The 25,377-nt window shown below is 30.3% G+C and overlaps 1 protein-coding gene across 1 annotated transcript in view; it reads left to right on the top strand.

Moving 5' to 3' along the window:
* Positions 1-672: 672 nt before the first annotated feature.
* Positions 673-25,377, top strand: part of LOC126883992 (uncharacterized) — a 159,031-nt gene continuing 134,326 nt past the window's right edge. The window contains exon 1 of the mRNA XM_050649763.1: positions 673-923. The gene's annotated coding sequence lies outside the window, so the exon portion shown is untranslated. The remainder of the gene's footprint in view (positions 924-25,377) is intronic.

Genomic DNA, 25,377 nt, shown 5'->3' with positions numbered 1-25,377 from the left:
CGCCATTTTGTTTGTAAAAAAAAGTAGCGCACTATCTGCGAACTTTGCATACCTAGATTATTAATATATACAATCATATGATTCGATTCCAGCAATAAAATTGCTGGTAAATAACTTTTCCCAAAAATGACCTTTTCTCCGATAATCTGCCCAGACTATTATTACATTTTTAATCGCCAAACACTGTTTTTCTGTTAACAATAAAAAGTGAATTTGCTTGATGCATTAATTTTACAATGTTAAACATAAGATAGAAGTCGAAATCAATTTTCATAAATATACTCTTATTTACAGCATATTAAATTATCTCTCAAACAGTATAGGTTTGAAATGCTATCCCCTTTTTTATCCGAGTTCATAATAGTTTTTCAAAAAAAAATATAGTTCATTTGAAATGTTTAAGGTGGGCCGATTTCTATACAATCTAGTTTATATAAATAAATAATTAAATTAATTAAACGTTTTATTGATACATGCAAAAGTTGCGGAACTGACATCCATATCGACCAAAATAACATTATTGTGGTTTATGTAAATAATTTTTGGACGATCCTATAAAATGCGGCAATGTCCTTAAAGGAAATTAATTGTATTTGTGTTGCATTCATTATTATTATACAACTCACGGCAATAAAATACTATCATGTGCCCCAACCAGCTCCAGCCGCAGATCACTACAACTCGGTCAAAGACGAAAGACAGACTACACTCATAGTAAGCGAGTCAGTGCGGTATTTATTAAAAAAAAAGATCGTTGTTAAGCTTTGGTGTTTTGAAAAATAATAAATAAACAAATAAAAATAGTAATAAAACTAATTTGGCGCTTTAAAAAATGTTGTGTATTTGTGGAAAAGATGTCAGTTGAAATGGAATATTACTTGTAGAGATCATTGGATACGGAAATAAATTTCAAAAAATAAATAGTAAGTGTTTATAATTTTTAAAATATCTACCTACACTATGTTTATTTTTTTATTATTTAATGCATTTGGATTACTTGATCCATTCAGCCACGAAATATCACTGTTTCTTGTTTTGGTCAAAACTAGTTTTAATTTTTTATCATTATGTACTTATTTTTAATAAAAATATTACAGCAAAATGTCTTTCAGATAAGACTATCCACCTTAAATAACTTTTGAACCACTGATTTTTAGAAAAAACTCAAAAACACGTCAAATAATACTTGAAGGGGTAGATATTATGCCATATTTAACCCCCCGTAACTATCATCCCTTAATTTTTTTTTAAATTACTTCCACCTTTTTTTATTTGATATTTGAATTCTCCTCTTTGTACTGATGTACTGATTTCAAAAATGTATAACACTTCATGCTAAAAGTGATTATTTTATTAGAAACCAGTTATTTAGTTTACCAAAAATTTTAACAATAATTATAATTGTTAAAAAAACAATAATTATTGTTAAAATTTTTGGTAGGAAAATGTTCATTCTAAATGTTTGTATGTATTTAAATTGTTAAAAAATTATTTTTTTCAATCCACTTTTCTTTCTTTTGTATTTATTTTTCTCATAAACTAATCACTTTAAGTATCATGACAATGTATACATTTTTGAAATCAGTACAAAGAGGAGAATAAAAATATAAAATAAAAAAAGATTGAAGTAATTTAAAAAAAATAAGGGATGATACGAGGGGTGAGAGTGTGCCTTTCCCGGCAAGCTTATATATGGAATAATTTCTCCCCCTTCAAGTATTATTTGGCTCAGGGCCGTCTTAAGCATACACGGCGCCGGGGTGCAAGACTCATCTTTGCGCCCCCTTTTGTCAGAAGATTATATAGGTTATGGTTACGGTAAAATTAAAACTAATTATTTTTGCTTTCTTTATTTATATATTAAAAAACATGGTGTTAGTATTCAAAAAAGATTAATCTTGTAACACTATACCATACTTTTTAAAGTGTATCAAAGTCAACTTTTCTAGCTTTTAAGTTGGCAAAAGTTTTTATTGCTTCGGTGACATCTATTTTTACTTGCTTTTCTATACTTATTAAAGCCAGGTTTGTTAATCTGTCTTGGTCCATTGTCAAGCGCAGATAATTTTTAATCAATTTAAGTATGTATACAAAAAGACCTTTCTCCTGCAGCTATTGAGACTGGAAGTGTTAAATAGCAAGATTTGGGAAAACGTACAGTAAATTATTAGAATATATTATATAACTTAAAATATCGAGTGGAGTTGTGTCTATATTAATAAAAATATTGGTAAAAATTCTAACTCATGCAATAGATCTTCGCCATCTATATCAGATCTATTTCCATGCGCTAGTTTTTTTTGTAAATTTAAACATTGTGTTTTTTTTTAAGTTTTCTTCAGAGTTTCTCCAACTCAATATATTTTCCACGAAAGAAAGATTATAATTATGTTCCCTCAACATTTCAAATCTTTCACTTAATTTTGCAATGGCAATGTCCAATACGTAATAATAGCAGTTAACTTTAAAATTTTGTTTTGGGTCTTAAAGAGGCTCGTCTACAGCCTCGATATTAAAATGTCTTTTTCGGGGACGTGGACGAACAGTTTCAGAAAATTTAGTTTCGCAATCTAGCGATAAAGGCCAATCTTTTTTCCTCTCATATTTGCCCCATTATCATACCCTTGGCCTCGTAAATCATCTAAATCAATATTCAATAATTTCAAAAATTCTAACAAATAATTTGCTAATCCTTGTCCGGTAGTATCAGTAACCGGTAAAAAACCTAGAAAATGCTCTCTAACTTCGGCAAGCTTTGTTGACGAATTGAGATAAACGAACCTAACAACAACAGTAAGTTGTTCCTTGTGTGAAATATCAAGTGTGCAATCTAAAATTATAGAATAATATTTAGATTATTTTAAAAGATCAACAAATTGTGGATTAAATTTTTTCACCAATTGCACTTATTAATTAATTTTGAATATTATGCGTCCAAGATAATAATTACTTTGAATTCATGCAATGTGTTCTGATAGCGTATTATCAAAATTGGAAATACATTCTATTAATTTTAAAAAGTTACCGTTATCCGATTCACACAACCTTTGACTGGTTCCTCTTAAGGACATTGGCGCAAAATGTCGCATGTCAAAATGTTCAATGTGTTTTAAATGTATTCATTTTTTTCGAATCCTGAGAAAACTAATAAATATTTTTGAAAAATTTAAACGCAGAATGAAAGATTGCTAATACTGAGGGCCGAAAGTTCCTAAAAAATTCTATAATGTTTATTTTAATAAGTTACAGGGGTGAAAATAAAAGAGAAAATTTAGTGTGATTTTCAAAAGAAACTATTTATTCTAAGGGACTTTCGGCCCTAGGTAATAACGTAATCTTTCATTCTTTAAAATTTTTCAAAAATACTTATCACTTTTCTCAGGATTCGAAAAAAATGAATACATTTAAAACACATTGAACATTTTTATAGGCGACATTTTGCGCCTTTCCCCTTTAAATTTTATTGTGCTAAAAATATTATTATTTCGATAGTTCTTTCTAAATCCGCCGTCCACCTTTTTCTTTCGCGTTCAACTGCTGCTGAATTGACAGAGCCTACTGCAGGGGTGGCCAACTTAATCGGACTCGAGATCGACTGTCTGCCTTTCTAATTCTTTTGCGATTTTAGGACGGGAATAGGTAGGTAGGTACTAGGTAGGTAATTTTGTCTTGCCAGCGATCGACTGACCTAGCGGCCGCGATCGACTGGTCGATCGCGATCGACGGGTTGGCCGCCCCTGGTCTACTGTATGACTTTCTAGTAAGTGTTTTTTAGATCTACATATTTTTTACACAAATTAAGTGACTACAACTTTTCTCGTGTCTTTGTAAAAACGTAATGAACGTCTTTCTTGTCGCAAACGTAATGAAGAAAATTAGGTTTTTGAAAATCAGCATTTATATTTTCCTATTATAAAAGATTATATCGCCACCTTTAAAAATACCGACTATAATATATTATATTATAATGCGTCGCTTTTAAAACACTCCCTACTTCTACATAGGTACATAGCTCCCCAAACGGCAATTATACTTTTGTCAACAGAATCGGAAACACTGATAATTTATACAAGATGGTGATAATTGTCACTCGACATTCAATATTGGTCAAAATAGTGTACGCGTCACCTTTTTGAAATTATTGTCCGAATAATCTAAATGGGTTTCATATTTCATTTGCATATCGTAGGTGTAGTAAGCATTAATAGCCTTTGTAAAAGATACCAAAAGTGCACTTGCATGTTTTTATTATTTGTAGTTTTTTAAGGACAAAAAACGCAAGTTTGAGCTTAGCAAGTGTTCGGCTTGCGCCCCTTGGACTTGGCGCCCGGGTGCCTCGCACCCCTTGCACCCCCGGGTTAAGACGGCCCTGATTTGGCTGTTTTTGCGTTTTTTTCTGAAAATCAGTGGTTCAAAAGTTATTTAAGGTGAATAGTTTTATCTGAACAGCACTGTATTATTACAGCAAAAGTAATATTTAGATTTGCTGTTATTTTTACGCAAAATAAAACTCATTGTGTTACATATTGGCATAGATTTAATCAGATATTATTAATTTGATATTTTGATCATATATTCTAGGAAGATGTATGACATGAGGTGACATGAGTTCGTTGCAATAATAGTTTTTTTTATCAATGAACATTTTTAATTCTTAATGATAAAGATTGAGTACTAGTTGCATTATCAATGATGACGCAGATTTTTAATTAAAATAGATAAATTAATATTTATTTTTCACTTGCATATTGGTTGTTTATTTTACCTTGGATACGGTTACCATAAACACACTTGTTTTGTTACATCCTAGATCATAATAAACAGGCCTATACTTACTCCCTGTTGTATAAGAAAAAAAAACAAATATTATGGAACGAAGATTTTTTATTCTAAACCATTTTCAAAGGAGTACTTAAATATTATAGAACTCATTTTTTTAACCTTAACAATCTTTATGAAGATTGAAAGTATAATTTTTAGGGAGTCAATTTAGATCGAAAACATGCACTGTTTCGGAAAAAAATTAAACAAGCTTATTTTTTCTAAAACCTTTTTTTTTCGAGTTTTTAAATATGTTAAAGTAAACAGCTCTACTCTGATTTGGCCGCTAATTGTTTATTAATTGTTTAAACAATAAAAGCTGTTTTGTGTAAACAATTTTAAAAAATATCGGTGAATTCATCATTTTATTTTGTTTTTAATTTTGGTTTTGATTTTGCTGAATCCGAAACTGACATTACGATTGGGAAATTAAAAAAAATTGAAATCTTATACAGTATGTCTGCGTAACTTGGATCCATATGGGAAACTATTTTATTATTAATTTTACGAAAAAATTCGTCTTCGTAAAATTCATCAGATGTTAAATTTTATTAATTTTGAGGTATTTTGAGGTATGTCAAAAATATGAATTTCGCTAAAGAGTAAAGTACCCTTATATTTCACAATATCGAAAATTGTTATTATAAAAAGTTTGTTTGGAATTAAAAACTATGTTTTAATATGCAATTACATTCTTCTAATTGAACAAAAATGCAAATTTTTGTCAAACTACGGATACCCAATATAATTATATTACAATTATGATAACAATATTATTATTAATTTTACGAAAAAACGCATATCCTATAAAAATCTCTGCATGGTATAAAACCTGAGATGTAAAAATAATAATATATCAAATTTTATCAATTTTATACGAGGCAATATATGTCACAAAAATGGATTTCGCTCAAGAGTAAAGTACCTTTATATTATCGTCAGCCCCAACCAGATCCAGCCGCAGATCACTACAACTCGGTCAAAGACGAAAGACAGACTACACTCATAATAAGCGAGTCGGTGCGGTATTTATTAAAAAAAAGATCGTTGTTAAAGCTTTGGTGTTTTGAAAAATAACAAATAAACAAATAAAAATAGTAATAAAACTAATTTGACGCTTTAAAAAAATGCTGTATATTTGTGGAAAAGATGTCAGTTGAAATGGAATATTACTTGTAGAGGAGATCATTGGATACGGAAATAAATTAAAAAATAAATAAATAGTAAGTTTTTATAATTTTTAAAATATCTACCTACACTATGTTTATTTTTTTACTACCAAATCACACAACACTTTTTTCTATGGTTTTGACAACTGTCACATTTAAGAAAATATCCATAATATACGTATTAAAAAATAATCTTACGAATATCACACGACAGTAAGAATAAATAAGAAAATAATGATTCATTTTTACTCAAATTTGTTATCATTGGGCAATAGCCACTCGAGCCCTGCGGGCTCTCGTGTCTATTGCCAGACAACAAATGTTCGAAAAACTGTCGCATTATTTTCAATTAATTCTCACTCTCTTGTGATATTATACCCGATAATTTTTGATAATTTCCCGTCGTCGAGTATTTTACGTCAGATGCCCTTCGTTGCTACTCAAAAATACATTCAATGACATTAATGACAATTAATGTTTTACAACTTGCCACAGAGAGCACCAAGAAACAGGTTTAGCAAATATTCGAGTGAAGATATCCATAAAATATTAGTTAAAATCATTTAAAAAGACAGTATTATTCATGAAATAATCTTCACTCGGGATACAAATCGATAATTTTAGAGCTCTCGTGTAATTACTACTGAAAATCCGAGACAATACCTATGTCGTACAATACAAGCCGGTAAACGTTATTTAAATACGACACGTAATAATTGTAACACAATTTTGCTATGTGATCAGAACATTCTTGTCTCTTGTTAGAAACAATTTTAAGTTTAAGTAATTACCTACACTTCGTTATATGGTCAAGGTGAGGTCAAATTGAGTGAAAGCTAACAAAATTTTAGTAATTTCGCTATATTTCCTACTATTTGGGACATAAAGTTTATCTTATTTTAAAAATTGTTCTTTCGAAACGACTTCTAATCTGGATAAAAGCTGAGATACCGCAAGAAATGGTTGGTATAGAATTAATATGCCTAATCTATATATATATATATATATATATATATATATATATATATATATATATATATATATATTATATATATATACAGGGTGAGTCACCACTAACGGGACGGAAGATTACAGCAAAATGGTAAAAGATTTGAAAAAAATTTTTAAATTAGTAGTTTGTAATTTAATAAAATCTACATTTTAAAATTATTTTGAAATATACAGGGTGTCCCAATAAATGGCGGCGTATCAAAGTTATATTTTTTCTTATGGAACACCCTATATTTTATTGCATTTTTTAATTGTCTGCAAAAAATAAGGTATAGTTTCATAAGGCTTCCCTATACCTATGTACGGAGTGTTCTGAGTTATGTTGACTTTTCTTAAAATGTAAAGTTTTAAAAGAAGGCTTATTCTCAAGTTATTTAAGAAATTATAAAAAAATTACTTTTATATTTAAGTATTTGGATATTGGTTGAATGTATTTCATGATTAACTATTACACATTTATTTACAGGGTGTTCAAAACTTACAATTTCATTATTAGATTATTCAATGTGTCATATGATTCTTATTTTAAATGGAACACCATATATATTAATAAATAAATATACTAAACAATTTTACCTCTTTCGAATGGTATATGGATGTCCTATACCTAGGTCTCATAGTTTTTGCGTAATTTACAATTATTTAAATTCTTAATCTGTAAATCGATTTTCAAACAAAAGATGTAGTTAATTAATGGCATTGTATGACATTGTCGCCTTATGACAGTATGGTCTGGTTTATATTTTATAATTAATACAGGGTGTTTACAGGGTGTTTAAAATTTACAGTTTCATTATTGGATTATTTAATGTGTCATGATGCTTACTTTAAATAAAACACCATGTATATTAATAAATTATTGTACTAAGCACAGGTTCCTCTTTCGAATGGTATAGGGATGTTCTATAACTAGGAGTCATAGTTTTTGCGTAATTTACAATTTTCTTAAACGGTAAATTGATTTTAAAAATAATATTTATAGTCACTCGATTTTTAAACAGTACGAAATAAATGTTTGTTTACTGTATCATAATGAAATGAAAATTATGTCTATTTGCTAGACCATTATTATGAAAAGTAGGTATATTGGTCTGTATACAATACATTAAAAAAATCAGGATCTTCTATAAAGTCTAAAGTCCATAAACGATAAGTTAAATATTTATCATAATCCTGTTTGGTCTAATACTGGTGTAGTTGAGCTTTATACGGATAATAATGGCTTCTTTTAAGTATTCTAACAGTCGTTTGACTGATTTACAATTCCCCCGAAATTTTTTCTTTAATAGTATTTGGGTTTTCCGTAACAGAAAGCAGGACATCAAGCTCCTTGACGTCATCACAAATAACTGGTTTATTTTTATTTAACTTTCCGTATGCAACATTACCAGTAGCACGGAATCCATTGAAATATCTCAAAAACGTCCTTTTTGGGTGTCTTCTATCAGGATTCTTTTGAGCGTAAACTTAAGAAGGTAATATACAATTTTGCCAACACTCCCCAATGCAAAGTAAGTACCATGTCTACTTTTTCGTAGATTATTCATTTTTAGGAACAATTAAATTTGAAATTCATACACGGATGTTTATATTTTTGATAATTACCAGACTGCACTGTCATAAAATGACGATGTCATACAGTGAGATACATCTTTTGTTTTAAACTCGATTTACAGATTAAGAATTTAAATAATTGTAAATTACGCAAAAACTATTAGACCTAGGTATAGGACATCCATATACCATTCGAAAGAGATGACTCCGTTTAGTATAATGGTGTATTAATATACATAGTGTTCCATTTAAAACAAGCATCATATGACACATTGAATAATCCAATAATGAAACTGTAAATTTTGAACACCCTGTAAGTAATTGTGTAATAATTAATTATGGAATACATTCAACCAATATCCAACTATTTAGATGTAAAAGTATTTTTTTCATAATTTCTTAAATAACTTGAGAATAAGCCTTCTTTTAAAACTTTACATTTTAAGAAAAGTCACCATAACTCAGAACACTCTGTACATAGGTATAGGGAAGCCTTATGAAACTATACCTTATTTTTTGCGGAAAATTAAAAATGCAATAAAATATAGGGTGTTCCATAAGAAAAAATATAACTTTGATACGCCGTCATTTATTGGGACACCCTGTATACTTCAAATTAATTTTAAAATGTAGATTTTATCAGCTTACACACTACTAATTTAAAAAAAATTTCAAATCTTTTACCATTTCGCTGTAATCTTCCGTCCCGTTAGAGGTGACTCACCCTATATATATATATATATATATATATATATATATATATATATATATATATATATATATATATATATATATATATATCGGTTTTATAACGTTCTACGCCTTTCCGTTCCTAATCGCCACTCCTTTCTATTGTGGCAGTCTTCCTCTCTTAGATTTCTTTCAGACATCGCCTTGGAGATGCCCTTTATCCATGTAGTTGCTAGTCTTCCTTGTTTTCGTTTTTCTGTGGGGGTCCATTCTAATACTTTTTGGGGATTCTCCTTTCGTCCATTCGTCTTACGTGTCCGTACCAAACTAGCTGTTGTCTTTCGATGTCATCTATGATTGTTCTTTCTATTTCCATTTGTTGTCTAATGTCGTCGTTTTTTATGTGTTCTAGTCTAGATCTTCTTGCTGACCTTCTCCAAAAATCCATCTCAGTGGCTAGTAATTTATCTTTGTACTTGTTGGTTAATTGCCAGACTTCAGCTCCATAAGTTAACACTGGTTTTAATATTGTCTTGTAAATTCGTTTTTTATTTTCGGTTCTTATATTTTTTTGCCACAGTACCGAATTCAGGGCTCCTATCGCCTGTTTTCCCTTTACTATCCTTTCCTTAATATTTTCTTCGTTTCTTCCTGTACTAGTTAGTTTTATTCCCAGATATACGTATTCATTGCAGCTTGTAATTGTCTCCTGTTCCAGGTTCAGGTTATCCGTTTCTTCCCGTCCTACGCATAGCTATTGTGTTTTTTTGGTATTCACCTCCAGTCCCCATTTTCTATATTCCTCTATTAGTTTCCTTGCCATATATTCCAGATCTTCCTTGTCCTGTGCAATTACAATTTGGTCATCTGCATAGTGCAGCGTGTAGAGTATCGCATCTCCTATCGGTAGTCCCATTCCATTGCACTTCTTCTTCCATTGTCTAAGGGCTTCATCAATGTATATATATATATATATATATATATATATATATATATATATATATATATATATATATATATATATATATATATATATATATATATATATATATATATATATATATATGTGTGTGTGAATTGTACGAAATAGTGGGTGTGTGAATTGTTCGTAAGGGGATTTTTCCGCATTCTCTATTTCATTTGTTTGTTTTCGTACGAGTGGTCGTCCAAACCAGTACCTGTGGATCTTTTGATCACTGAGTGTGTTTCAAAGATCTACATCTTTTGTTTTTTCATAAACATTATCTTACTTACTCTAAAGTAATTAGGGAATTAAAACTTGAGAATGGCATTGTCAGGTTGGGCGTAGATTTACGTTCCTGCTATGTCTAGGTCTCGAATGTTGTTTTTTGATTGGAATGTGTCTGAAGATATTCAACCTCTCATCTTCACCGATGGGCCCATAGAGGTTGAAGAGGGCGAAACACATTTCTAAGAGCTGGTGTTTGGATCTTCGATTCTATTCAAAAAATTTTTCCCAGCCCGAAGTAGTGGATGTGTGAATTGTTCGTAAGGGGATTTTTCCGCATTCTCTATTTCATTTGTTTATATATATATATATATATATATATATATATATATATATATATATATATATATATATATATATATATATATATACGTCTTCATATCAAGGCGAGATCCGACTAAATCGAGGACAACCCGAGATCCACCAATAGGAAATTAATTATTGGAGTATATTGTTCATAAGTATCTTTATAATTAACATATTAATCACGGCACACTTAGAGGGGAAAATATTTTTGTACTTAAATTTTTCTGATAAATTTACAGCGAAACGAGATCCGTCGCTGAAAAGTAAAGGGGAGGACTTATATACGAAATTTTAGATATTTACCGTTCAACGCGAGATCACACACTGATGCCAGCTCTAAAGAGTATTAGTCGAGCCAGTCGAGCGGTTGGAGCTCGTGTTGTATTGTATATTTCCCACGATATAAAGATATATAATGGGCGTAACTTTTAAGTATCGCTTTTAAAGTCTACGATTGACCTTTCAGAAAGTCCCTTAGTTTTATTACATACATAAGGGTATGAAAAAAGAAAAAGAATACTTGACAAATAATAACCATTTAATAATGATAATTATTTGCAATACAATATTTTAAAACTATACATTAATATTCTTAAAACACACTTACTACGAAACCAAAATGTAATTATTATATTCTTAAATAATACAAATTGTTACAAAATAATTATTTAAATGATTGCTTGTTTTAAAAATACATTACAAGAAAGTAAAATTTTTTATAAATATTATTAATGTTTAAAAAATAAAATAACTCAATATGTAATTATTATTTGATAGTTAAAAAATGATTTTAAGTAAAATGATTTAAAAGATAAAAAGAAACACACATAATTTTCAGGGTCAACTCCTAATTGCATGAAAATTTGGATTTAGATTCTGCCCATCCCCCACTTCAAAGTTGAATTTGTGCCGTTGATCTTTTACTTGGAGGGTGAAAAAATATACGTTTAAAATAAGTCCGGAAACAGATCTGACTAAGTTTAAGCAACTTTTGTTCTATAGAGTTTTTTTAACTTAGGTACTAGGTTAATTTAGTAGTAGGTACTAGAGTCACTTGCGACTAAAAATATTTACTTTTCAACAAAAAAAAAACACGTTTTTCGGCGGTTTTTCGCAAATACTCAAAAAGTAAGTATTATATCGAAAAAATATTCTTGGAAAAAATGTAGCATATAAAAAAAACGAAAAAATGGTATATTCTTAGTCTATAGAACCAGTAAAAGTAAATTTGTAGCTCATAAAAAAGACGATCTTATCCTTCAAATTCCAAATCAAATATTTTAACGTGATACATAGTACCAAAAAATGAAGCTCTTTTCGGGGAAAACCCATTAAAAATTTTTTAAAGTGTTAGCAAAAAGCTTTATTTTATTTTATAAAAGTTATATACGGGTAGGAGAGACAACGGAACGAATTTTCGAACGTTTAAACAGACGACATCCCAGATTTACCAATTTCGGGACAATTGATCCAAAGGCTGGATTCTAACAACGAAACAGTTGTGGATTTTCAAGTTTTCAATGAGAGTTAGAATGAAAAAACATTAGTGACCTCGAGTATGATGGTTTGGAGAATTTGGCTGGTTATATCTGCCATAAATTGAAGGACTGCAGTATTCAATCCGAAGATGTTTCAACGTACACGTGGGTTGATCATTTGAGTAAGTGTGGTTTATGTAAACCATCAGACACTCTCTTGTCATATATTAAGTAACTGGAGACAATTTTTCCTTCCACATGAATGGTGATTCCATTTTGGTAACTAAAAATTATTTAGAAAACCTTATGTCCAAAAGTGTAACTGTAGACTGTTCTAACAAAGCGAACAAGTTATTTTTTAGGTCTCGGATGTACTTCCGAATTAAAGATTTAAACAAGTCTCTTAACAACCTGACATTGCGTAAAAGAAAAATTATGAAAACTGCTACGTAGTTGCTGTATGTACGTATATTTCACATGCACAAAATTTAAATAAAGTGCATGGCATGAAAACTGTAAAACTTATTTTTGTCTTTTCCAAGCCTCTTACTTAAATCTGATGAAATACATTATTTAAAAAGTAAAAAATTTTGTTTTTTTATCAATCCATTAAATTTATGGTTTTATTTTGGGGCTTTTCTTCCCCTTGGTAAAAATTATATTTACTAATGTGTAGGCCACTAATCAATTTTTGCCAACTAACGAAATATAATAATTTTAGTAGATATCGATTATATGAATATTTTTATTTTCCGGATACCAATATAATCAAGAAACTGGGAACTTTACAAATAAATGAAAATCAATTTAAATAAAAGTAAATAGTTTAATAATTTTCCTCTAAACTATAAAAATCACTTAGTTTCTTTTAGTCATAATTCATTCATTTGTACTATTCTCAAATTTCATTCGCGTTCGTATTACGAACGCATAGACGGGACTATGCTTTACTCTGTTGTTAACGTCATGCGCCAATCGGACGAGCTTACGTAACTAGAATATCAGGGTGTGCATATTTCCGGGTCCCGGTGAATTCGTATCTATTTTAATCCCCATCCTAATTACAGACCAACTGGCAACTCTGGTGCGCAGGTAATTTTTAAATAACGCATTAACTACCGGTGAATTAGTAACTTTCATTTTTTAAGTATTGTTGATAATCTAATATCGGTATACCAGGTATTTAGCGCTGCACTCCTAGAAAATGGAAAAAATGTCACAGGAAGTGAAACCGATGATGAAACGAAACGCAAAAGAGAAAACTTGGATGGTTGTTTTAATAGAAGTAAAATTAAAAAACGGTCACCAAGCAAAGCAGGCAACGAAAACAAGGAAGACATGGAAAATGTTATGATTACAATAATGAAAGAGCTAATGAATAAAAACGATTAAATGCTTCAGGAAATAAAACCAATAAGGAAAGAATAACAACAAACCAATAAAGAGTTAATGGGTGTAAAAGCAGAGAAACAAAAACTAAAATTAGAAGTAAAACAGCTACATGAATGAATGGAGCAACTGGAGAAATTTAGCAAAAAGAAAAGCTTGATCGTAACTGGGTTGAAAGTAGAAACAAATGATTATAAGAAATTAAAAGAAGAAATGAAAAATTTCAGAGCCCAAGAGTTACAAATACAAATAAAACTAAGAAGTGCAAAAAAATAGGAGAAACAGTATGCGCAATAGAAACAGAAGCCCTCACGAATAAAATGGAAATCCTAAACAAGAAACGTAAACTAAAACAGCATAAAGATCGTATCTATATAAACAACGATTGGACATCGAAAGAAAAAGAAATACAAAAGGAAATAACTAAAATAGCAAAGGACGAAAGAAGCAAAGGTAAGCAAACGAAAATCGGCTACAAGAAATTAATAGTGAATGGCAAAATCTAGATATGGGACGAAGAGAGAGAACAGCTGATAGAAAATTCAAAAAACTAATAAACGAAGAACAGCGGCTGAAATATGATATTGACATGGCAAAAAAAGACTCGGAAATGCAAACGGTTAACGAAAACAAAATAACGCACACAAAATAAAGAAAGAATCTCAATAAGAAGAAAAGAACAAAACCCATTAGAATGGGCTCTTGGAATATTAGAACCATGCTGGCAGCAGGTAAGATGCAAAAAATAGCTCTTGAAATGAAAAAATACCAACTAGAAATCCTAGCCGTACAGGAAATACGATGGAAGAAAGAAGGAAAAATTGAGAAGAAAAACTTTAGCATGTATTATTCGGGAGAAAACAAACAGGGAACGAATGATACGGCATTTATGGTGAACAAAAAAATGAGGGAAAAACTGATACAATTCAAAGCAGTTAATGAAAGGATATCTTACATAAGAAAATAAACAAGCCCATATCTCGATAGTCAATTGCTATGCACCCACCGAAGAAGCAAACCAAGAAGATAAAACAGAATTCTAAGACATCCTGGAAGAAACCTGTGAAAATATTCCGAGGAATGACATACTAATAATATTGGGTGATTTCAATGCAAAGATCGGAAAGGAGGACTATAATCGTAATGTAGCTGGCAAAGAAACCATTCATGAAACTACGAATGATAATGGAGGGGAAATCTGCAACCTAGCAGCAGCAACAAATACATATATAGTTAGTACTGGGCATAAACATAAAAAAGAAAACAAAATAATATGGATGATACCAGGAAGAATGGATGGAAACCAAATAAATCATACTCTAATTTCGAAAAAGTGGACACAAATAGTACAAGACGTAAGGTCATATCGAGGGGCAAATGGAGGCACTGACCACATATTGTTGATAGCAAAATTTAAGATGAAAATAATCAAAGCAAATAATCATAAGGAAGGAAAAATGAGGAAATGGAATATAGCCAATCTGAAAACGCAAGAAACAAAGCAACAATATACAGAACAACTGGAACAGAAATTGGGTCAGTACGAGCACATAGAAATAGAAGGAGAATGGAAAAACATAAAGAACAGCATAATAGAGACAGCAGAACAAATAATAGGATTCCAAAAAAACAAAGAATCGAAAGAATGGTTTGATGAGGAATGTCACCAAAAAAGTCAACTGAAGCACCTCGCAAGAAACAAATGGCTACAAAGTGCCGAACAGGAACAACTGGACCAATATAGAAAAGAAAAACAAGAAGCATTGAAACTCTATAGAAGAAAGAACACATGGATCTCTGAACAAATGCAAGAATTAGAAACGAATAATAAAGACAACAAGAAATTGTTCGAATAGATAAAACAACAACACAGTACCAAAAAATCTGTCACAAAAATAAACAAAAAAGATTGGGAAAAACATTTCACGGACCTATACAAAAACGACAATAAGGCATATTCAGAGGATGAGGATATAAGAGATAACAGAGATGAAGAGGAAGTCGCACCTACTTATTAGGAATTCATGGAGGTATTAAAACAACTAAAAGTAAACAAAACGCCAGGGCCAGATGAAATCAACAACGAACTGATCATCAACGGCGGAGAGGAGCTCACGAAGCGAATGCACAAGTTAATGGTTACAATTTGGAAGGACGAAAGCATGCCCATAGAATGGAAAAACGGACACATCGCACCAATCTTTAAGAAAGGAGATCCAACTAAGTGCTGCAACTACAGACCAATTATGCTACTAAATACAACGTATAAGATATTGACCACAATTATAAGAAACCGACTAAATCAATACACAGAAAAAATTATAGGACCATATCAACAGGGTTTTAGAACAATAGATCAAAGGAACATCAACAATAGATGCAATACACGTACTGACACAAACAATTGAAAAAAGCTATGAACATGACATAGAATTACACATACTATTCATCGACTTCCAACAGGCCTTCAACAGCATATACAGACAACAATTATTAAAAGAAATGAAAAAATGGAGATACCGGCAAAATTAATAAGACTAACTAGAATGACAATAAAAGACTCAACAGCAAAAGTTAAAACAAATGAGGGCGATACAAATGACATCAAAATAGAACTTGAAGTAAGACAAGGAGACAGTCTGTCAACGACAAACGACACTATTTAATATCGCTCTAGAAGGAGTAATTAGGGACACAGGGCTGAAAAAGACAATTATTCAAAGCTCAACACAGATCATAGGATATGCAGATGAACTGGGACTGGTAGCACGAGATAAAAAAAGACTAGAAGAGGCACTTTTAACCCTGGTAAGAGAAGCAAAGACGAGAGGACCAATAATCAATCAGAATAAAACAAAATATCTTATAAGCACACGAGACAATGTAAACAGAATAGCAGAAATAAAGATAGGTGAAACTACATTCCAGAGAGTAGATTGCTTCAAATAACTGGGGGTGATGGTGGACGGCAAAAACGGAAGGAGTATAGAGATAAACGACAGAATTAAAGCAGGTAATAGAGTATATTGGAAATATCACCAACTACTCAAGGACAAAAACCTGAGCAAAAAAACAAAATCAAAAATATACACAGCAGCAATCAGATCAGTGATAGCCTATGGAGCAGAAGTAATGTTCCTTACGAAAAAAGACGAAGAAAAGTTAAAAATAATTGAGAGAAAAATTATAAGGATACATGGCCCAGTAAAGACAGAAACAGGGGAATATTGAAAGCTGATGAACCATGAAATAATAAATATAAATAAAGGAGAAGATATAGTAAAATTCATTAAAGCACAAAGCCTCAGATGGTTTGGGCACACACAAAGAAGAGGGGTAGAAGAACTGATCAGGAAGATAATGAACTGGAAACCAGTAAAAAATAGACCAAGAGGAAGACCAAAAATTAGATGGGAAGATCAACTGCTAGACGATATATCAAAGATGGAAATTGCAAACTGGAGAGAAAAGATTCAGGACCGGAGAGAGTGGAAGAAGATAGTAGAGAGGGCAAAAAAACATCACAACCTATGAACTAAGACCTAAAGGAAAAGCGGACTAATTTACCGCGTGAAATGGATTAAAAGAGCTCATATTTGAGCGAACTATACTCTAACAAGAGTGAACGGTCCATATAATAATTCCAGGTATGTACCTGTATAAATTACCCTCCTTGAAGTTGGTGTAAAAGGTATTCGCCATTTATGTATTGTCTTTTGGAAGGATTACTAGAGAAAATCCAAATAAATTTTGAAAAATGGCTGAAATCGCTGAAATTCTTGTAACAGATTCCGTAATGAGTGTACATGGGTGGTAAATGAATTTAAATTTCACTTAAAGAAAGTGCTAAAAAGTCTAAAACATTTATGGTACTGTTCTGCATCTGGTTTCCAGGCAACCTGTTATACCGACGGTTAGTTTTTTTAATATTTTGAGTAGCAACTATGTTGGTTCTCAACAATTGGATGTCAAAAATGCACATTTTGCCATTTTTTGTCTACCAGTAAGAAGAAAAACATTCAAAACAAAATTTAAGATAACCGCATTATAGAGCATGTAAAACAATTTAAACAAGGTTTTATAAATTTCGCTATACTTAATTGTTGCTTATAAAACTATAAATTAAGTCAGTTTAACGTTAATATAACTTATGTAAAAAATACAACTTATATCTCGATATTACGTGAAATAGCTCAAAGAAATGAGTAAACATACACGGTTTTTATGACACTCAGTGTAACTACGTATCAATTGTTTTAGTTTCTATATGGACGGAATAACAAAATTTATGTAAATCTGACCAATTTTTTCTCAATTTAATTATTTATGGACAATTTAAATCAAAAATAGCCGATTTTAAGAATTTTCGTCTATAAGTTACAATGTTTTACCAAAAAACTGAAAAAAGAACCGATTAGTTTATTGAAATAGCCTTAAAATGAGTTGAAGTAAAATAGAATTGGAGCTTTGTTTATCAATAAACATTAACTATTCAAATTTATTTCTTACGTTTTAAGCTAACTACCTGAGGTACCCCTAAACCCTAAAAATGTCATCAAAACGACGATTTTGAAGCTCTTCCGACTGGATTAAAGAAGCTATTATCGATTCAAATAAAAGTTGTGTATTTTTAATTCTAAATTTCAACTATTTAATTAAAAATAAAGTGTTTCAGTTGAAAATTCAAAGTTGCTACACCCACTGCTTTCGCAGGCAGAATAAGAACCCTGCTATTGCATAAGTATATAGATTTTGAAAAACCATTCAAAAAGCATTCCAAAGTTTTTTCAATATGCCGTCTAGTTCTCGAGATATTTGACAATCGCCTTTCTGGACAGAGCCCTTAAATAATGTAAACATTCTTATTCAAGCTAGACATAAGCCGAGTGAGAGAGCTGACCGTGAAATTCATTTGCGATGTTTCCAAATTTACCGGATCTCGGGTTGTCTGCAAAATATATATTTATCATATACACAACGGATCGCGCGCGCTGCCCTCTACAGCGGATTTAGTGGAACCACTGCAATATAAAATTCACCAAAAGGGGTGCAAAATGAGGTCCAGACAAAAATCGATTTCCTTGTACCCTAACCATTGTTACATCGAGATGTCACTATATACACGTGAATACAAGGTGAGATCCAAAATCGGATCTCGCCTTGCAAAACGGATCTCATCTTGTATAGCTTATGATACAAACGGATCTCGCCTTGATATGAAGACATATATATATATATATATATATATATATATATATATAATATATATATATATATATATATATATATATATATATATATATATATATATATATATATATATATATATGTAGATTTACGTTCCTGCTATGTCTAGGTCTCGAATGTTGTTTTTTGATTGGAATGTGTCTGAAGATATTCAACCTCTCATCTTCACCGATGAGCCCATAGAGGTTGAAGAGGGCGAAACACATTTCTAAGAGCTGGTGTTTGGATCTTCGATTCTATTCAAAAAATTTTTCCCAGCCCGAAGTAGTGGATGTGTGAATTGTTCGTAAGGGGATTTTTCCGCATTCTCTATTTCATTTGTTATATATATATATATATATATATATATATATATATATATATATATATATATATATATATATATATATATATATATATATATATATATATATATATTGAATAATACTGGCGATATACAGCATCCTTGCCTTAGACCTTTAGTGGCCAGGAAACCTTTTGATATTTTATTTTCGCTTTTAATTTTGGATTTCGAGTTTCTGTATAGTTCTTTGAGTGCCTGTATAATAGATACATTTATGCTGGTCTTTTCTAGTACTTCCCAAAGTCTATTAATGGGGACCGTGTCATATGCCTTCGTTAGATCTACCATGAGTAAATGCAACTCTTGGCCTCTTGCCTAATCAATAATTATTATTCTACGGGTTAATCCATTTGAAACTTATCTGTTAAATACATTACAATAATTTCTATTTCTTGCTTCTTTTTCGTACAATTTTTAGCTTTTATATCTAGTATTATATTAATTTACAGACTGTCCCATTAAAAATGGTACCTATAACTGCTAGCGGCAGGCACCCCCAAAATGACCAGGTACTGAACACAAAGAGGTGAATGGCCAATTTTAGACATACTGTATGTTTTTGACGGTGCTGAAAACGAAAATGAGATTTATTTTGAATTTCATGTGGGGTAACATTGTCAAAATCGCAATTTTACCCTAAAAATAAATAAAAATACAATTGTGTTTTTTGCGTTTACCTCGCTACAACTCTGTTCCATTTTAATATTTTTTTCTGAAATTTTTACAATATATAGCTCTAACATTTCTGAAGACAACGGTACCTGTTTCAAGCTTTAACTCTTATTCTGATAAAGGTTATGAATTTTTCAAAGGAAAGGGTGCGGATTTGTGCATTGCAAAGTTTAATCGCAAAAGTTGAGTGACGAAATTTAAAATTTAGCCTTTTAATCACATTTATGTTAAAATAGAGAGTGGAAAGAAGTTTTCTGGAAAATTTTAGATCAAGATGTTTTATAAAAAAAATAGTGCAATTTTTATTATCGACATCTATTATCCCCAATAAAATGGTTATTTTTCAAGATACTGACCATGGGTGGTGAATGGCTAATTTTGGTCTTACATTATGTTTTTGACGATGCTGAAAACAAAAATTTTAAATTTTAGGTGGGGGAATATTGTCAAAATCGCAATTTTATCATAATAATAAAAAAGTGAAATCACGCTTTTTTGCGTTTAACTCGCTACAATTCTGGTCTATTTTAATATTTTTTTCTATGGTTTGTACTCTATATGTTGCTAACTTTTTTATTAACAAAATTTAAAATTTATCTCATTAATCACGTTTATGTTAAAACATAGAGTAAGAAGTTATCTGGAAAGTTTCAGTTACAAATGTTTAATAGAAAATTAAATGGGGCAACTTTTAATATAGAAGATATACGTCCCCAAAATAAAGCTTATTTTTCGAGATACTGACCATGGGCGGTGAATGGCTAATTTTGGTCTTATTTTATGTTTTCGATGGTGCTGACAATGAAAAAGACGTTCATTTTTAATTTTATATGAGGGAACATTGTCAAAATCGCAATTTTAACCTAGAAATGAAAAAAAAATGAAGTCACGAATTTTTACGTTTAGCTCGCTACAACTCTGTTCCATTTCAATATTTTTTCTAAAATTTCTACAGTATATATTTCTTACCTTTGTGAAGACTATGAAAGCAACTGTATTCTTTCAGTCTTTTCTTCATAAAAGTTATTAATTTTTAAAAATAAAAGGTGCAGATTCGTGAATTGCAGAGTTAAATCGCAAAAATTAAGTGAAAAAATTTAAAATTTACCTATTTGATTACCTTTATGTTAAACCATAGAGTTCAAAGAAGTTTTGTGAGAAGTTTTAGGTCTAGATATGTTATAGAAAAAATATGGTGCAACTTTTAATTTTAAGAAAAACGTGGTTTATTTTTTTTTTATTTTTAGGGCAAAATTACGATTTTGACAATGTTCTCCCACCTAAAATTCAAAATAAACTTGATTTTCGTTTTCAGCACCATCAAAAACATAAAGTAAGACCAAAATTAGCCATTCACCACCAATGATCAGTATCTCGAAAAATTAGCGTTATTTTGGGGATTTATAACGCAGATGTTAAAAGTTTCACCATTTGTTTTCTATAAAAACATTTTGATCCAAAACCTTTCACAAAACATTTTTGTACTCATGTTTTATTTTTAAATTTAATTTAAAATCTATATTTCAAATTTTGTCAGTCAAATTTTGCGATTAAACTTTGCAATTCACGAATCTGCACCTTGTACTTTAGAAGATTCATAACTTTTACAAGAATAAGACTAAAAGGTTAAAGCAGAAACCATTGTCTTCAAAAAAGTGAGCGATATACAGGGTAAGGCAGATAAAGGGCCTATTAGAAATATCTCGAGAACTAAAGGTAAGAAAATCATGAAAATTGTTATACAGGGGTTTTGAGGTGTGAACTATTTAATGAAAATATTTTGGTCTCTTTGCTACTTCCGGTTATACCGGAAGTTGATTGTAACGTCGTTTTTTTAAATGGGACACCCTGTATATTTTTACATTTTTGGATTCTCCTCGATTTCTTCTTTCTTTAAATATAAGGTTTTGTAATATTATACAGGGTAGGTTAAAAGATAATTACGTTTTCTTATTAATTTCGTAGCAATATTCACACCCTGTAGGCTTGTAGTAGTTTGACATAATAAACTCTATTTATGTTCAAATGATTTTTAATATAGTCTACTATTGTTAGGAATTATTGGTATAGTTAAATTTGTCGTTTTATTATACAGGGTTGGTCGAAACTCGGAATGAGTATTCTCTGAGTTTTCTTAAATGGAACACCCTGTATTTTAGTATTGTAATGAAATGTTGTTTTATGGTACATTTTAATTACTTAAGCACTCCCTATACCTAACTGCTTTAATTTGTGAGTTATTGGTGATTCAAGCAAAACATTAATTGCAACACAAAATATGTGAAATTGTATTAGGTTGGCCGTGAAAATATTCAATCACAAATAATTTTTTGGAAATAAATACATATTAATCTAGACTGATACTTAAAATTGCCAATAATGGCTGAACTGTCAAAATACCATCGAAGTTAAGATTGTTGGTGCGATTAACAATTAAGCACAATTTAAAGCAGTTAGGTATAGGGAATGCTTAATAAATAAAAAAGTACCATGAAATATCATTTCATTACAATACTAAAATATAGGGTGTTCCATTTAAGAAAACTCAGAAAATACTCATTCCGAGTTTAGACCCACCCTGTAAACTAAAATTAAAAACTTAGGTATACTGATAATTGTTAACAATAGTAGACTATATTAAAAATCATTTGAACATAAATAGAGTTTATTATGTCAAACTACTACAATCCTAGAGGGTGTGAATATTGCTACGAAATTAATAAGAAAACGTAATTATCTTTTAACCTACCGTGTATAATGTTACAAAACCTTATATTTAAAGAAAGAAGAAATCGAGGAGAATCCAAAAATGTAAAAATATACAGGGTGTCCCATTTAAAAAAACGACGTTACAATCAACTTCCGGTATAACCAGAAGTACCATGTAGATGAAAATATTTTCATTAAATAGATCAGTCTTCAAAACCCCATTATTTCAATTTTCATAATTCAGTTACCTTTAGTTCTCGAGATATTTCTAATAGGCCCGTTATCTGCCTCACCCTATATAGTGGCGATATATAGTATATCGCCATATATAGAGCGATATATAGTATATATACAAACTTTAGAAATAAATATTAAAACGTACCAGAGTTGTATCGAGCTAAACGCAAAAAACGTGATTTAATTTTTTTTATTTTTATGGTAAAATTGCGATTTTGACAATATTCCCCCACCTAAAATTTAAAATAAATTTCATTTTCGTTTTCAGCCCCGTCAAAAACATAATCTAGGACCAAAATTAACCATTCACCATCCATGGTCAGTATCTCGAAAAATAACGTTATATTGGGGATTTCCAATGTCGACATTTTGAAACATTTTGATCTAAAACTTACCAGAAAACTTCTTTGTACTCTCTATTTTAACATAAACGTAATTAAGAAGCTAAATTTTAAACTTCGTCACACAACTTTGGCGATTAAACTTTGCAATGCACAAATCTGCACCTTTTCCTTTGAGAAATTCATAACCTTTATCAGGATAAGAATAAAAGCTTGAAACAGGTACCGTTGTCTTTAGAAATGTTAGAGCTAAAATTGCGATTTTGACAATGTTTCCCACATAAAATCCAAAATAAACCTCATTTTCGTTTTCAGCACCCTCGAAAATATAAAGTATAAATAAAATTAGCCATTCACCCATCCGTGGTCAGTATCTCGAAAACTAAGCGCATTTTGGAGGGTGTGCACTGTGCACCTACGCTTTGAGGGTGTGTGTACTAATGATTTTAGTTCAAAATAAGACATTTTAACAAAAATGTTTAGGTAAAATGTCACTTTTTCATGAATTTTGGCTTTTTTCGCTATTTGGTAGCACAAACTGAATACTATACTATCGACTAGCCTATCGATTCAGAACGATAACCAGAAAGATCAGTCTATATAAATTTTTCAAGAATTTGTATCCAGGCGAAGAACCAGGATTGTCCGCACATCACTGAACCAAAATAAGGAATGTTAGCAGTTTTTGATGCATTATTAAATTGATAATTTAATATAGATTAATATAATATATTAAGATTATACATAGAATAGGAATTGCTAGAATTCTGCTAAGAATCTCCTAAGTAGTTTTTAGATATCATAAGAATTAAACCTTTATTGGTGTTTATGTCAATATGTATAAAATGTGACATTCCTTGTTTTTCCTTGTACTCTTCAAATGTTCTTTGTTTACGAAATGCAGGGCACTAAGATTTAAAATTTTAAATAATGACATAATGATATTATGAACATATTTTTTTATTTTTCTGTATAATTTTGCTAAATTTGGTAACGGTTTTATGACATAAAATAAATACACCTGCTCGTACCTATTCTATTAAAGTAAATAGTTGAATTATAGATCGACCATATCTATGCCGCTAAGCTTCTTCGGAATTCGTAGATCCAAAGAAATGCTCTAAATAGGAACGAGGCAAAGCTGTGCTTCTTATAACTAGCCAACAGTCCAGCATTTTATAACGTATGATTTAATACCATAAGTAATCAATGCCATAAGATTAATTATTTTATCCGGTAGCCATTACAGTCCTTTGTATTGGATTTTTAGGGTGATGTAATAAATATTGATTTAAGCCAATCATTGGAAATATTCCCTGTATGTATTTAGGGGAGTGCAATTAGAACGAAAACATGCATTGTTTCGGAAAAATTCAAACAAGCTTATATTTTTCTAAAACTTTTTTTGTTAGTTTATATACATGTTACAGTAAAAAGTTCTACTCGCGGATTTGGCCGCTAATTGTTTATTAATTGTTTAAACAATAACAATTATTTTGTATTAATAATTTTAAAAATATCTTTAAATTCATCATTTTACTTTGATCAAATATGTTTCTATTTTGCTTTTGATTATACTGAATCCGAATATGGCATTGAAATTTGAAAATTCTTATTCAGAAGCTCGTAGGTAAAAGTATGTCTGCGTAGCTAGGAACCACATGGAAAACTTTTTTATTATCAATTTTACGAAAAAAAGTTATTATTCATAAAATGCTCTGGATAGTCAAAAATCTAAAACTCAACCATCAGATATAAAATTTTATCAATTTTATACGAGTTACGTCAAAAATATGAATTTCGTTATAGAGTAAAGTACCTTTATATTTCAGAATATCAAAAAATGCTATTATGAAAAGTTGTTTGAAATTAAAAACTATGTTTAAATATACAATTATATTATTCTAATCGAAACATTTTTTTCAATTTATTCTCAAATTACGGATACTCATCATCATTTTATTTCAATTATGATAACTATTTTATTATCACTTTTACGAAAAGAAGTTATTCTTCATAAAATGCTCTCCCTGGTCTAAAATCTAAGATAGAACCATGAGATATTAAACTTTTTTAATTTTATACGAGGTATGTAAAAAATATGAATTTTTCTTAAGAGTTAAGTGCCTTTATTATTCACAATATTTTAGTTAGAAGGATG

This window comes from Diabrotica virgifera, chromosome 4, assembly GCF_917563875.1.
Source record: "Diabrotica virgifera virgifera chromosome 4, PGI_DIABVI_V3a".
Lineage (NCBI taxonomy): Eukaryota > Metazoa > Arthropoda > Insecta > Coleoptera > Chrysomelidae > Diabrotica > Diabrotica virgifera.
Note: the sequence above shows the minus strand (reverse complement) of the source record. Positions and strands in the feature narration are given on the sequence as shown.